The 16,859-nt window shown below is 36.2% G+C and overlaps 1 long non-coding RNA gene across 1 annotated transcript in view; it reads right to left on the reverse strand.

Moving 5' to 3' along the window:
• The window catches only part of LOC148676960 (uncharacterized), a 141,323-nt gene extending 127,689 nt beyond the window's left edge, over positions 1 to 13,634 (reverse strand). Inside the window, exon 1 of the long non-coding RNA XR_015929087.1 lies at positions 13,486 to 13,634. This is a non-coding gene — a long non-coding RNA (uncharacterized LOC148676960). The remainder of the gene's footprint in view (positions 1 to 13,485) is intronic.
• Positions 13,635 to 16,859: the final 3,225 nt, after the last annotated feature.

Genomic DNA, 16,859 nt, shown 5'->3' on the forward strand with positions numbered 1-16,859 from the left:
CATTTGGTATGAGTTATAAAACAAACCTACTTTGGCCTTCCTCAGGCCATTGTGTGACAGAGTACTGTATCTCCTGTAAATTTCCAACAATTACTTGGTCTGACTTCTCTCTCAAAGTTAGATCATTTTCTGTCATTTTTGCTGCCTCATTCCTTTCTTTGGTTTGTATTTGCTTTTTGTAATGGTGTCAGGGCTTATCCAGGTTACAGACTAGTTCAACAAACACTTTCCCAAACACTGTCACAAGGTAAAAAAAACCCCATATAATTCACAGATTATCAGTCTGGAAAACTACACCCTACCTGTTTTTCAATGTAATGAAGCTGTGCAATGAATCTGACCTTCTTACAATCAATCTCAGATCGTTTTAAGAATTCTTCAATGGCTCACTAATAATAATCCCCACTTCTAAATTTATAGAATGGGCTCTGTAGTAAAAAGGAGATTTCAAATAAAAAAAACACTGTGCCATTACTCAACTGTAGTACTTGGTGTGGTATACAAATTGTTGAATGCAGCCGGGGTTTGAGCAGAGTTTCCTAAAAATCCTTAAATAATGGAAACACCTGGTTTCAATGAGCTTCCTTTTGGAATCAATGTGAACCTTATGACAGTCTGTGCCAAAGAGGCAGGGAGCCAGCATATAACTGACATTAGTGTTTATGTTGCAGATATGACTGTTCATACTGACCATGAAAAAAGAGGAATAGTGCTCCAACCTACTAAGTCCTTTCTGGTTTTCCAGCAGGAGATAGGAGTTTTATTCTTGATGGCTTTCAATGTCATAGCTGGAAAGGAATGACACCTTTGGAAAAGAACCACTGGCATGAAAGGAGTGGGAAAGGTCAACTCCCGTGGGACAATATCTTTCTCCTGACCAAATGCACAGACAATGGAACAACGCTGTCTTCTGCCTGATAAACGAGTACAAGGCAATACCCGCTATTTGATTACTGGTATCTTGACGATTGGGTTATAGTTTGTGCCAGGGGCGGCAAGGACATGCAGATCGCTTATACTGTGCCAGGAAGTGGCAACTGTTGGACTAGTCCCTAAATGATTAAACAGAATAGGGAGAAAGATTTCAGCGAAAAAGAATGAGAGAAACTAGTGTTTTCAAGTAATTTCTGCTGTCAAGTATCCCGCAAATATTTTTCACTCTTAGTGATAACCATTTCTGTCTGTGAACAGCTAGGATACTGAAACATTTCAAAGGAATGATCTGGGTAAAAATCCATTGAGCTAAAACAGATGGAAAGCCAGATTAAGTAAACAATTGCATGCCTTCCCCTTCATATTTAGGAGTCCATACTGACTTTTGAGTGCATTTGTACACTCAAACAATGCAGTCTGCAAAAGCCAAAAGAGTGTTTCTTTTTAGCTCCACCTGTGCTCTTATTGCAGTGCTTTCTTGATCACTTGGACCACTTCAGAATTTTTACAGAGACTTATAACAGCATGGCTTTGAAAGACACCTTAATCTCATATATGAATGAGAAAAACAATACTGAATTGATGTAAATGTAAAATCATGATCTAATGCAGACTTATCAGTGTTATACAGTATAACTACTGTATGTAAAAGGGGGCTGATGTACAGTAGATGGCTAAGAAAGTGTTATCATTTTTTTTCTATTTTATGATGTACTTTTTCCGTTTTACAAGGTAATTTACATTTTTGTCATTCATAGAGCATGCTTTTTTAATAATTGGCTAACAGAGGTTATTTTAAAACTAAAAGTCAGATGATGAATATATTTCCTGGCAGTATAAATTCTGACTTGCTGCTGCAAATAATGTATTTTCTAACTGGGTTCCTTCACACTTACTATGCTACGCAACACTCTAAATGTCAGACACATTTCTGAAATCTTTTAACACACTTTAACGCATCATCCTTCCTAACACGGATGCCCATCAGAACTAAATTGGTTCATTTTCAGGTGAATGCCTTGTGGGCAATTCCTACTGATTTTCTCATACCGAAGCTGACATTTAATAGCACATCTGTAGTCTATGCTCTCCCTATCACTAATTAATTCAACTTAATGACCTTTGCAACTTGGGATTTCAATATTACACAAATTTAAACACAATCTACGGGTAACTTTAACCCACAGTGAAATTACTGAGGTGTTGTATTTGCTTACTGGGCTGTCACATTCTACAGCTGCAGAAGGGAAATGTTCTTCAATCCCCAGTGAACAGCATCTAGCCCCTTACATTATCTTAAGGGAAATTATAACACATCTATGAGAATACTGTAAGAAAATTAGTATAATTTTACTACAAATAAGAAAAACAAAATGCCTGGTATTCATGCACAGGAATCAAAGGTCTATATTTATTGTGAAAAAAAGAATTGAATGGTAAAACTAAATACATTTCCCTCTCTTTTTTGTGTTCTACTCTAAGGATGCTAAGGCACATAATACTGGATTATAGTTCAAAATACCACATATTTCTGCTCCAGTTAGCATTTGTAATTGAAAATGATTGGTGATCATGGTGTCAACAAAGCAACAGTGTGGAAAACTATGGAAAGTTAGAATAAAGTATATTTTTAAAAAACAGGTTTTTTGTAAAATCACTCAGGCAATTGGTATACCTTGTGCTCAAATAGTTATCAATAGTGTTTCTGCACTAATCTAAACATTGACAGTACAGGACATGTGCACACACGCATAAGGATGACCTGTAAGGCACTAAAACAATTAAAGCAATGTAATGATTCACTTGGAAATGATTTCCATTATTTATTACATTATTTGTGTAATACTTGTGTAACTACAATACTTGCTCTTAACTACACACTACTGATTCTACTGATTACAATAAAAAGGAAGACAGCGTCCTTTTCCAAAAGCCTGACCTTCAGCTCACAGCCATCTTAGGGAGGAACCAATCAATATTTATAGAGATCATTAAAGAGACTGGCAGAAATGCTTGCCTAAGTAAAGAAGTGGTAATTGCCATTTTTTACTTGACTTTAATGATGTTGTGCTTTACGATTATCTTTAGTATAAGCTATTCTAGAATCTAATGATGTATTTTCTCAGAAGAAGAAAACATAACTTCTTTTTTAAATAAAATGTGGTATTTTGCATGTATGGTATATGTTAATGTATTATTTTATTACATAGTATTTAGCAAAGTCAGTAAAAAGGTAATTTTTACACAGTGAACTCAAGTATGAGGTACTTAGTATGGGCTAAGTATTTTAGTCCAAATCTGTACTGTATATTGTATATTCAATCATAGTCCATTCCAAAAAGACAATTTACCTACCAGATTCATAGGTAATTGAAAAGTATGTTTATTGCAAGGAATGCACACTATGGAATCACAGTACCCTCATTTTTATAACTTAGAATATCTTTCTCTACCCCATAGACCTTATTATGCTAAAGCTGATGCACATGCAGCTGGAGCGATTGGCAGAAACTGATCTGTACTGAAAAGTCAATGACATGCCTGCCAAAGTGTATTGAGCTCAGAACTGTCAGTCACAAAAATGCATTCCATTAGATAAAGCTCAACTACAGTTTTTTTGCCATATGCTGTATAGATGAAACCATGTCCTTTAGTGCTTTGATATGGACTCATTTTAATTACTCATCTGTCTCTATCAGCTCAAAAGTCCCAAGGGATTTTTTCCTTCGAAATTTAGAGCACAAAAAGTCTTTTTTTAAGAAGTCTTAAACTTTTATTTACTCTGTGAATGAGTAACATAGTTGCTAGCGTAAGCATATTCTTCCTTTTCCTGTAGTTCTGTGTGGGGTTATACATTAAAAACCTCTTGATTTGATATTGTATCCTTACACACTTACTATGACATTGTCGTTTCAAAAATGTATTTAAAAGGATTGCAAAATGCTGTCTGTGATTGCAATTTCACTCAAATATTCTACACTTTAAAGCACTTTGATTCTAAATGTTTCAGTACTTTGGTTAGATCCTGATGAATGCGATAGAAGGATGAGATATGTACAATAGAGTGTATTTGGCATGACTCACCTAGACAGCAGATCAAGATTGCCCAGCCCCCCCTCAGTATTGTGAGGACTGAGCCATGAAGCTGTTGCAGGGGTTTAGATAAGGTGGGATCAGGGGTGCAAGAGAGATATGCGAAGGGAGGTCCTGGGTGCTAGACTATGAAGGGAACATAGATGTAGCAAAAGTGTGCAAGATTAGGAATTAAACTTCCTTCTGTTATTAAATCTATTAATTTCACTCATAAATATTTTGGCAACACTATAGATTTAGGGTTTGTACTGTAAAGATTTGTAAATGCTTTTTTAACACTTAGAATAGTATTGTATTAGTAGAGTGACATAAATATGATAAGAACTGTATATGGTATTAATTGCCTATTAATACTGTATACAACTCTTATCATATATGTGATAAGACAGACTGCCATATCACTCTGCAACTCACAACTGGCAACCCACTGAAGCTAAGCAGGTGTGAGTGTCAAGGAAAGTTCTTTCCGGACCCTATGCAGACGACACTATCCAGGGTTGAGTGACAAAACACAAGGAAAATAGGCATGCAGGATACGGGGATGAAAACGGGGGGGGCGTGTCCATAGTGTGCTGGTGGTCGGGGGAGGTGTGGTCGAGGGATGAGACATACGGGAAATCCAAAAACAGGGCAAAAGACCAAGACCAGGTGATCCATCCGAGACAGACGATTAAAATCCAGTACCGGGTCGGGACCGGCAACAAGAAACAGAAACTAAAACCATAACGCAGCCAGGCGCATCCAGGTCCCGGGCTCGCATTATGCAGGAAACCAATGCAGAGCCTGGATTAGCGTCAGCCTCTGGCTTATAAGGAGGAACTGAAAAGGGTCTGGAATAGGGAACAGGTGCTGGAGATGAAACAAACTAGGAAGGGCTGGAGCGCCCTTAAGAGGAGGGGTTGCGATTGTGACAGTGAGCCTGGTCAGTACCGGGATGAAGAGACCTCCTCAAAAAAACGAAGGTTCCTACTGGAAAAAGTGTTAGTGGGGTCAGCAGGGGGTTCTCATCCTGTGGTCTGTGTTGATCCTAATGCCCCAATACAGTGATGGGGACACTATACTGTAAAAAGGCGCCGTCCTTCGGATGAGATGTAAAATGGAGTTCCAGACTCCCTGTAATCATTAAATATCCCAGGGTGTTTCTTGAAAAGAGTAGGGGTGTTGCCCTGGTGTCCTGGCCAAATTTCCCATTGGCCTTTACCAATCATGGCCTCCTAATAATCCCCATCTATGAATTGGCTTCATCACTCTGTTCTCCTCCCAACTAATATGTGTGCTCCAGTCAGCTCCAGCTGATGGGTGGTGAGCATCCTGGCACACTATGGCTGCCGTTGCATCGTCTAAGTGGCCGCTGAACATTGGTGGTGGTGGAGGGGAGTCCCCATTACCTGTAAAGCGCTTTGAGTGGAGTGTCCAGAAAAACGCTATATAAGTGTAAGGAATTTTTATTATTATTATCATTATAAAATCCTAACCTGAACATATTTTAAGCTATGCACTTAACCTTAGGGTTATTTTCAGAAATAAACTTGATCCATTTATAATGCATACTGTATATTAACAGGTGATGTATTATTGATTTGATTGATTATTGATTGATTAAAGTAAATAACATTTCATACAATAAATGTCCAAAGAACAAAACAGGTTATGAAGGCTGAAAAATTATTAGTGTCCATCATTTTATTAATCATTGCATTGTAATTTATATTGTATAACATACCAGCTTGCATCATCTTATACAGTATGTTACAGTGTTTATACTCATATTTGGTCTAGTTCTTCTTAGAAAGTTTTCTGCAAATATGTAGTTGTTCTATGCTATAGGTATACGATGGGTATAGACTGGTATTTCTAGCTGGAAATGTTGCTTTATTAAAATAAAACAAAAGTCTTACCAGTGTTTGAAACAACACTGCACCGTATAAAAAATTCAAGATGTTTTTCTGACACATATATCTTATCTATTGCTTTACAAAACCATGTACTGTATATGTCATGGGTGTCTATTTTAGTCAACACATTGACAACTCTGTTTTGAATGTTATTCAGAAGGTATTCTTATTAATACAGTATGAGAATAATACCATGCAACATTTTTCAATAAATATGCAAATACTTAAAATATATTTCTAGATTATTTATAGCAAGGAATTTCCAATATGTTGAAACTATAGTGGACAAAGAAAGCAACGAAAAAAATGAAAAGACTCTGAATCCGCCAGCTGAAGTGAATGAAGAAGGGTGAAGTGCTGTTAATGACATTTTGTATTAATAAACTTTTTTTCTTTTTGAGCAGCCCTAATGAAAGTGCCCATGTGAACAAGCCTTTGGCGGTAAATGAAGTCATTCATTTTACAGAGCTGTATTGAATCTGCAGTCTTGTTACCATCACCAGGAGTGATTGGATTCTGATATCAGTGCTGTATTTAGAAATGCACTCAGATGAACACAAGTGCCTGGAGAGATAAACTGTAGTTCCCCCCTTGCAGCTCTCTGCTGTAGCCCTCTCCTGTAATCTGTCTCTACCATTCAGATCCTGATCTTACTGGTGCCATGTGGAGGGGATGTCCAGCTGAGAGGTGTGCATAGCCCCTGATCTATGTGGGCCATTTGGAATCTGTGGGGGGGAGGGACTGTCTCAGTACTGCTAATTACAGCCTCACTGCAGACAAAAATTATCCTAGAAACAGAAGAAAAGTTTGCATATTGAATACAGATTATTATTCCCTATGAAGCCTTCTATTCACTCTAAGGACTATAATTAGGGAGATCAGCAGACACATGCTGGGTTTAGATTCTAAGCAGAACTAGTCCTGGATGACAAAAGCTACAGGGTCATTTCATGCACATGGACTAAATCACAATCTGCTGATCATTATGTTACTTACTTACACGTGGCAACCAAGGGCTCTAACTGACGTGGGGTCAGATATTATGGCATTAAGGAATGAATCTTACTTATTGTTATTCCTAGGGAGAAGGAACTTCTCGATGATATAGGTCAGAATTCATTTGTCTTATCGTCAATGTAATGCAAGTTAAAACATAGTGGCTGAATCATCATGCATGGGTTGTTTCACAATAGATTTTGTTTCACACTTCTTTATAGAACTGAAGCAAAGCTGAGAAAGCGTTAGGATACTAATGAAAAGATAAGGAGTGAAATTAAAGAAGTTTGGTTACATGATGTGACAGGAATGCCTTGATTTTAAATACTAGAAGAAAATACTTTTGGTCTTGAAAAGGAGGAATATCCTACTCCAGTTTTAACTCATAAGCAAGTAACATTCTATAATTATCTGGAAATATACAGTACATATTGTAGATGCTGATCTGACTTGAAAGGCACATGTTGACTATTTGTAATAAAGTACAGCAAAAACAGTGGATTTACTTCCTTGAGGGTTTTCAGCACCAATAGTCAGATTCTGTCCTCGTGTTTCACTTCTGTGGTGCAAAATGTCATGCAGAATGGAAGAACCATTTGAACAGAACTTTCAAACTGCTAACAATAAGAGTATGTTGAAACTAGCTGTTGTACTGTAGCTCCTCTGATCCCTCACATGCTCTGCATGAAGAATACCAGCTGATGCCTTCAGAAGTTTTTGCATCCCTCAATGCAGACACAACAAAATGAGAAATTCCTTTATCCCACATTCAATAAAACTACTCAACAAATTAGTTCACAACAAAGGAGTATTGGTTTGAAGGGCAAATACAATTAGTGGTTATGTGTAATTATAGGGGCTTAGAGTGACTGAAACCTACAGTTTCTGGTGAGTAGTTTTGTAATGACTTTGTGTGGTTGATGTATTTTATATAATCTTATTTTTATTTTAATATAATGGTTGTACTGTATGTACTCTTTTTGTAAGTCTCTCTGTGTGTAAAATCTAGCAGCTTAGAGGGAAAACTATTTTTTCAAATTAGACAGTATTATTGTATCATTAATGTGAGATGAAGGGAGATTTTTAAGAAGTGATTGATTTATTTTATACCCCTTTTCTCTCTTCTCTCACCATTGAGATTTGTTAATATGCAAAAATCATGGGGAAGAATGGAGGCTGTTACTGAACTCAATTTTCTCACAATATTATCTTTTCAACATAACATACAGTTTCACAAGAAACATTTGTTAAGAAAATTTAAGACTGATGCATTTTATATAGCTACTTTTGATAACCTTGATTTTTGTGTTATGTACTTAATGACCAGTACTGTATCTCTGATCTCACTACATACTCGTTCTCATTTTTCCTTAGACTTGAATTCTCATATACAGCAGGATTTTGTTTCATATTTCACTCAATATCTAAATAGCATCATCAGAATAATACTATTGGCTGACACTGAGGAGATTGTGAATTTTTTTCCAGGTCTGAAGGACTATAGTCTTGTGTGTCTATTTGCATGTAATATTCTTATCATGCTATGATGAGAGATTATCACTGGATCACACCAAAGTCCATGGCTAAAACACAGCCTGAATAACTCCTCTAAATAATAAGAATAACATCCTTCTACACAGCTACACAGATGTATGCAGCATCTGTCTGTATTTTGTTGTAATAGAACATTATTTTTTTATATTTACTAAATTAGGCAGACTTACTACAGTACTTACTCAATTATAAAGAGATTATTGGGAGAATGAGAGATGAGGTCCTCAGCGCTTGCCCTAACACAATACCAGTCATCCCAGTAGCACTTACCAGAGGCCTAACATGGCTACTGTAGTCAGTCCAGTGAGCTAGGACAGGAGCCATCATATGGTCAAAACTTGCAAGAAAATAAAAAAAAATAGTTATCTATATCGTTATAATAAATACTTAATCAAGTGAAGAAAATGAAAGGTCAGGTTTCTACCTTATATACTGTAAAGTATAAGTATAAGTATAAGAGTATAAGAGTAAAGTATAAAAAAAGTATTTTACTGTACGTTCTTCCCACTCATGGTGATAGAACAGCATACAATGGGTTCTGAATGTACTATAGCTACCTTTGTCAGGGATTGTGATTAGGGGTTTTCAGGAGCAACAAGCAAGTAAGGAATCATAGAAACAAAGTTCATATTATATTGATTTTACAGTCAAGTTCTTTTGCCAGGCGTTTTACTCCAAATTGTCACATTGTCACATTGCACGATCATTTAGAAAAGCTTAGCTTTAACCTGTGCCTGGTGTGAATTGGAAATTCACGCGTACTGTAAATGAAGGTAAATTATACTATCAGGAGTGCAATACACAGTCAAAATATCAAATGATGTGGAAAATAAAAGAAGTAAAAGTAAATCTGAGAGCCTCACAAAAATGCAAAACACAAACTGTTCATTTGATTAATGGATTTCTGGAAATCCATTCTTCAATTTCAGCACCTGATGTGATGAGATAATTGCCCACATCTTGCAAAGTGAGGCAGAAGCCACTGTATTTAGTGCCCCTCTGCAGCAGGCTGCTGGTTGGAATCCAGGCTTTGTGTACTTGTGTAGTTAACTCTACCAAAGCTGGGCTGAGTGTAACGGAACTAGGCAGATGATTAGGCTGCTGTAAAACAAACGTGTCTGTCACTAGAAAAGGTACAGGTATTGTGCCAGTGACTACATATGTTATGAGGTCCTAAAGTCATCTTGAAATTGCCTTTACAATGGCACTTTCTTCTACTTCACAAAAAACAAAATGTTTTGCCACAGATATGTTCTCAGAGGAAGCATACTGTACAGTATGTACTGTTCTGTCTTCATCCTTGTCTCGTTAGCATAGATAAGGATTAGATTTTGTAACCACTGTCAATTCCAAACTGGGAGGTCTAAAAATTAAATGTAACCTTATATTCCAACAACATCTCTTGCTTGATAAAGATGAAATGCGTTGTAGAGTTAATATGAAATAAAAAAATATTTTCGAGTATAGGTCTAGCAATGGAAAACCACAATTAAAACAAAAGCAAAAAGAAAAAAATACTGTTTTACATAATGAACCCTGTGATTTTGTTGGCACCAACCAGTAATTTAAAGGGAAAGTCTCATCCACTATACTAACCTGAAAGGCCCTTTTCATAATTAACTTTGCAAAGTTTAATAGAAGTCAAATACGAAAAGAAAGAGAAAAAATACAGTGCAACCAGCTGTCTCTGAATTCCCCAGAGTCATTCTGACTGAATATTTTACCAAGTAGAAGGGTATGTGCATCATGAGGTGCACCAGGCAAACTGGCAAGAACATTTGCCAGATAATCAAAAATATCTTCCTCAATTAAGGATTGGACATAAATGCATGCAGGAACAGGCATCAGCTTTCTGAAGATTTAAGTTTTAGAAATTATAATGTGGTGTTAAAAATAAAACTGTGAGCTCTATCCTGCTCTTTCTATAACTGGAAAATTGAAATATACCGTAGTACAACAGAAAAACACAGTAGGTATCAAATTTAGAACAAGCATACATTGGAGAGTGAGTATATTTTAGAAGACTTCAAGAAATCTGGGCTATCTGAAGAACTTTTTTAGATGGAAATAACCAAGCATTTCTATACATCAAGAGCTCATAGGAATATTAGTTTGTAAACCACACATTAATTGCTGATAATTGACAGTATAAAAATGTTAATGTAATATGTGACTTTTTCATTCCCCTTGCTCCACCTGACAGTGGAGACACCCTGTATTGTTCTCATTCAAATATTCAATAAGCATCTCAGTTTAAGTGTCGAGTTCAGTGTATATTTTGTGCAGTTCAGTTTGGATTTTTAAATAATCTTCATAATTATTGTTATGGTTATTTTTATTATATCCTGGATTTAATCAACATAAGCAGTCAATTTGTTAACCAGAGTAATGGTTGACATATTCTGCATTAAAGTGGGTTATTTGCTTTCTGAAACTGATATTCAAAAGAGAAGATAACAAAGTAAAGAATTAGTGTGGATTCATTATAGATTCTGCAGTAACTTCTGAAGTAAAACACCACATATGAGCAAAAGATTGCAAGCCTGGAGTTAATTAGGTAATTTACACCTGGGCATCAGATTCAATTGAGCTTGAAAAAATTGTAATGAAATGTTACATTGTTTAAAGAGTTCCTGGAGGAATGATACTTTAATTGATTCTCCTGTGTGTCAAAGCAGTGGAGAAATGGGAACTAAGAAGTGCTAAAACTGCCAGTGTTTAGCACATGTTCTGAAGACTGTGATCTTCCTTGCAACAATTGATAATGCAACACCATCTGTGCTCCTGGGCTTTGAAAACACAAGAATGATTAGCTTGTTATGCTTTTATTTCATTACCCTATTGTGTTCAGGTGTTTACCAAAAGCAATGTGTTTTATATTACAGAGATTTATAGTTCAACTTGTGTTATAGAAACGTAGCAAAAAAATTCAAATACAGAAGCGAAAATATTAAATTTTGGGCCTGCAAAATTGTAATTGTCTCAAAACTCATTACTTTTGTATGATATCCTACTACTAGGCTCTACAGGAATTAGATTACGTTCAAATGTTTTTTGCCCTTTTGATATCAAGGTATGCTGTACTTTGACAGGAAAACAACAGCAATCAACAACAAATGCCTGTAATCTCCATGTCTCTATCTTGGGACTCTTCCTTTCATGTCCAGATAAGAGATCATGCTCCATTTAATTTCCTTTGAATAGTCCCAGGTTGCAACCCATTAATCAGTTTAATCAATGTACAGTACTGCCTTTTAAAAGGAGCTTTGTTTGATTTGACATTTACTCCTGAACCTAGGTATCTGTTTAATTATCAAATATTACCTTGCATGGATGCAAGTAAGCTGAAGTGAAAATGAGATGGTTCTAATTGGTCAGGAGGCTTGTATCTGCTCATATTAAAATGTTTTGCATGCATTTTACTGTGATAATGCTGGATATAGACAATTTCCAAAATGTCATTCTTTTGTTGTTCAGCCACAGAATACCTAAACATTAGCTGGTGCATAACATTGTGCATAGAACATGTGTATGTGAATCAATAGCTTGTTTTACATTGTATTTTCAAAGGATCTGCTGAGACAATTGTGCTACATGAAGTCTGACTATTTTAGTTTATAGCAAAATGAGCTTACAGTTTTTTTTTTCCTTAATTATGTAGTGTGCTTCCTGTATTTGCTGTTACAAAGGTTTTGAAATGTAAGTATCTTGTAGCATAGTTCCTAAGGGATGTTAAATGATTTAACATAAGATCAAGGCTCCATTTCTAAGCAGCAATATTGTACTGCAAATGGAAACCTGGGTAATCCTGTAAACTTAAATCAAATTGTTTAAATCTGCCTTTACACAATACCCAAAGGTGGAAACCTTTTCTGCTTGTCACTTAGTTCTCAGAACATGTTAATTCAGTGCATTCTTGGAATGTGAACACCTGTCTGCAATACTTCCACAAGGAGTCATGTAAAACGATGACAGAACACCACAGTCCTCTTCAGTGGACACTGTACTGCATTTGTAGCTACTCAAGCATTTAAGACAGAACCATATTGTTTTTTAAACGACCAGCAGCTCTGTAGATTATGCTTGTGGAGGAATAACTTGAAACTCTATGTGCAGCAGTAATTAAAGCACACGGTAGTGTCAAAGATGTAAAACAGTGACAAATGGCATGAATTTGAATAATGCTGATTTTATAGTCTGATTATCCTTACACTGTTTAGGAATAGTGCTTTATGGATTTGCTTGTCGTGGTATCTAAATCTGTTTCTCGGCTTCCTCAGCTCTGGATGACATTATCAGGAAAAGAGACAAAGAGCTTCATACCTTATTTCAATTTCAGTTTGCCAATGAAAAATATACATTTAGTGAATCCAGTAAATCCAGGATAAGCTCTTTATTTAGTGGAAAAAGTGCTTATAATTTCTATTGTATCTTGAAGGCCTTAATGTTGCAAATGCAAGTTTACTGCCTTTATATAATTTGACCTTCTACTTGACTCAATGCCAAAAAATATTGATGAATGTGTAATCAAATGCAAAAGATTCCCTTGTATGTGGTAGAGTGGATCAGCAGCCTTTACACATAAACCAGTTTACATTTGATGGAACTTAATATTCTAGAAATATTTTTATTTAACATACTGTGATACTCACATGAGCGTGTTGTAATGGGAATCTTTATAAAATAGGTGGGTCTAGGCCAACAAACACACCACAACATAGCCATTAGGTTCAAACTCACCAGTGCAATTGATTGAAAATGCAGGGAATTGAAAACACCATAACCAAATAACAAAACAAAAGCCCAAGCTCTTCATCAAGCTTCTGCCTAAACTTTTCAAGAAGCCTCTGTCTAACACAGTCTGAACAACTAAACTGCTTACCAGCCAAAAAAAACAATTCTCAAACAACAAATGTCTCCAAAACAGTCTCTTGGACTCTTCTCAAACGTTTAAGATAAACAAAGTTTCTCCCTCCAAGACTCTTCATAAAAACATCCAAAAACATTCCCAAACCTCCAGTTCTTGGTCAGTCCTCTTCCCGGTGAGTGGTGCACACTGATGGATTCAGTCTTCTGCCCCCATTTACTCTCCCAGCCTTACCCAGGAAGCCTCTGTTTCCTGCAACGGGTCAGGTGATGGAGAGCCACGGCTCATTCCCCCAGTGTAATCTGGGGAATGTGGTCCCTATCGGAAAGCACAAGAAGCCTTATTAAATTTTAGACAACCTGTCTAACTTTCTGATATACTGTAACTAACTTTCTTCACCTTTTATGAAATGTTTCCAATTTCAAGGTGGCTACTATCAAACCTTTTTTGGTGTTCCAACCGCTGAAGTGTCCGGATAATCAAGTGCATAAACCAACACCCTTGTACATACTGTACTGTAGACAGAACCCACTAATTCACCCCATGTGAGAATTGCAACATTCCGTGCAATTTTTCTTCACAAGAGCAACAATTTAAAATAAATTGAGACTCTGAGGCTTTGATGCCCAGTTTGTCAGCATCTAGTGGAAGCTCCACAGTTATTATTTCCCTCTATCTCAGGCAGTCTGCCACATAAATGAACTGCATTTTACATGGCAGGTTTTACACCTGAAGCCAATCAATATGAGTTTCGCCATTGTGATTTGAGACCCAAACACAGCGCTTCTGAGGAATAGGCAAGCATACCATACAGACATACAGAACAAATGCCTAATATCCAGACATTCCCTGAAACACATTCCCTACAAACCAATCTCATACAGTACAACACTGGAAGGTAAATGGAAGGAAACAATCAAAGTCCAGCTGTACCAAAACATGACATGTCTCTAGTTACTTAATAATTCTATTTCTGCATTATGAGACTATGAGATTATGAACGTTGATAAAATATGACATGAAGCAAAACTAAAACAGCAATTTTCCTCTCTACTTTCCTGTAACAGTTTTGTAATGAAGTAAAACAATCAATGCGGGGATACAGACATAAGAATGGTAATGAAAAAAGAACATTATGCTCTTCTTATTCAATTTACAGTATTGCTACTAGCTAACTGATATGAGGATCTTAGCCAGGTGCTTTGTGAAGCAAAAACATTCCAAAAATTCCATTATTTTTCTAGTGACCTAACTTTTTTATTGTTGTTTTACCTAGGACTGTAAAAACCTGTGTCACAATGTGTTAGACTGTACAATATAAATTCCACAGTCTTTATTGCACCTTCTCCCAGTGACATCGTGCTGTTTCGTAAGAGAAAACAAATGAAAAACATTAATAAAATTCTTTTCAGCTAATCATCCAGTGAAAAACGTGTCATGAATGATCTGTCTTGATGCAGTTCTGAGATGCAAAGCCTGTCACCCTTCTCCAGGTTACGAAATACCATCCCCCTACATCTCATGCAAGCAAATGCTCACCTCCTGTTTGACTAAACAAGCATGTATGGTTTATCAACCTCATCTCCAATGCTGTGGCCACGCTGTGTGAATTTTCCTTTTTGATTCCCCTAACAGTTCCATTAAAAAGGCAAAAGGAATTGCATTGTTTGAAAAATCCGTGCCATGCATGACTAAGAAAGAACTCCCCTTAGAGAGCTCTCATTTCATACATACTGTATATTGATTCATATTTTGATTGGTATAAAACAAACTATTGTAGGAGAGAAAGATCCAGCTTATTCTTTGTCCAATTGCTGACCCAAGTACAGAACATGATTTTTTAAGAACTGGTACTGAACCTATGAAAATTCCTCATGTCTGTTCACTGTCTTGTGTGTTTCTTATGGATTACTTTTTATAGATTTAATTGTGTAATTTAAAACAAGAGCAATTGAAGAAAGATTAATTCCTTGAATTGAATATACACTCATAAAAGTGTAGTATGGAACAGTCTACATGATGAAAGTTATCAATTAATAAAGTAATAAAGTCCATGTAATCATGTACTGTAGGTTAACGAGATATGAAGAATTATGGAAAACCATGACAGTAAATGAAGAGCAGAAGCATGGTAAAACTATTCAAAAACTTGCAAAGGACAAGATTTCATGAGGGAAAGAGGTTTCCTGGCTGGTGAACAGAATCATTCACTTTTTTCAAATTCACTTCAATTTCAGATTTCCATTTGAAATTGAATGCCTAAAGATGTCAAAGCACTTATAAATTAGGCTAAATGAATGCTTGACAGTTCCATACAGGATGATAGAAAGTACCATTCAAATTTAATAACGTCCCATACAAACGAAGGACATACTACACAAAAGTCTCTTAATTACCTGGTTGAGCAGACAGACAAAGATCTAAGATGGTTTAATTCTATTGAGAAGTAACAGAAGAGTAGCAAGATGAGAAATTCCATAAAGTATGCAAAACTAATTTAAAAAACCTTTGAGAAGAAGTAAGCATCACTTCTGAAACAAATGAACTTGGACAGCTATTTATTTCAATTGAGATGGAAATTCAGACCTTCAAAGTCACCCAACTTGTCAGTTTTAAGCAAAAAAGATTTATGACCAACCTTCCAAATATAGAGAGTGCATTAAGAGGGGTGCAAGTCAGGGACTCTTGTTTCATTACACTTTATTGTTTTGGGGTTTGTTGTGTTGAAGATGGGTAGGTTACTTTTGAGACTGCAAGGTGAATTTAGCAGTTGGACAAACTGTGATTTTCAATCTCAGCCCAAGGAATCCAAAAAGAACCTCCTTCTTTTCCAAGTGGTTTGGAATAGGTTTTGACACCATCAGATCCTATAATTCAATCACTACTTGATCCTATTGTGCAAACACATTCTGCACCGCAAAAGAGATTTTCTGGTGCCTCTTGGCCCAACAACTGTTTTCCCATATTTTATTATAAGACAGCACTTTATTGTGTCTGGTGAAAAATAACCTTACATCCCATCTCCAATTACTTGTTGAATCCTTGTAAAAATTATGTAAAATCAATTAACATTAATTCATTAATTACTTATAATGTCAGTCCATCTTCTTTAACCCAGTTCCAACCCCTCATTATCAGAAGTAATTTATTTCTGGTGAGGGCTGTGACAAGCCAGAAATCCAGGGTGCAAGGCAAGTCCACACCCTGTATGGATTCTCAGTCTATCACAGAACGCACACATGAGGATTCAGAGATTCCAATCAGCCTAGCCAGGATGTCTTTGGAAGGTTTGCATCTGGGAAAACATGGGGAAGAATATGCAAATGCAGAAGAAACACAATGTGGAATTTAACCCAGGATCCAAGAGTTGTGAAGGAGCAGTGCTGCCTTCATATTTACTTTTAAACAGGCTTTACAGTATCCACTTACCACATCAAAATGTTCTATAGGAAAGTATAGTAAATTGCAGTTAATTATTATTGACATTATCATCTTAGAAATCTTATAATTTATTAAATACT

The sequence above is a fragment of the Lepisosteus platostomus genome, chromosome 2, assembly GCF_059453375.1.
Source record: "Lepisosteus platostomus isolate fLepPlt1 chromosome 2, fLepPlt1.hap1, whole genome shotgun sequence".
Lineage (NCBI taxonomy): Eukaryota > Metazoa > Chordata > Actinopteri > Semionotiformes > Lepisosteidae > Lepisosteus > Lepisosteus platostomus.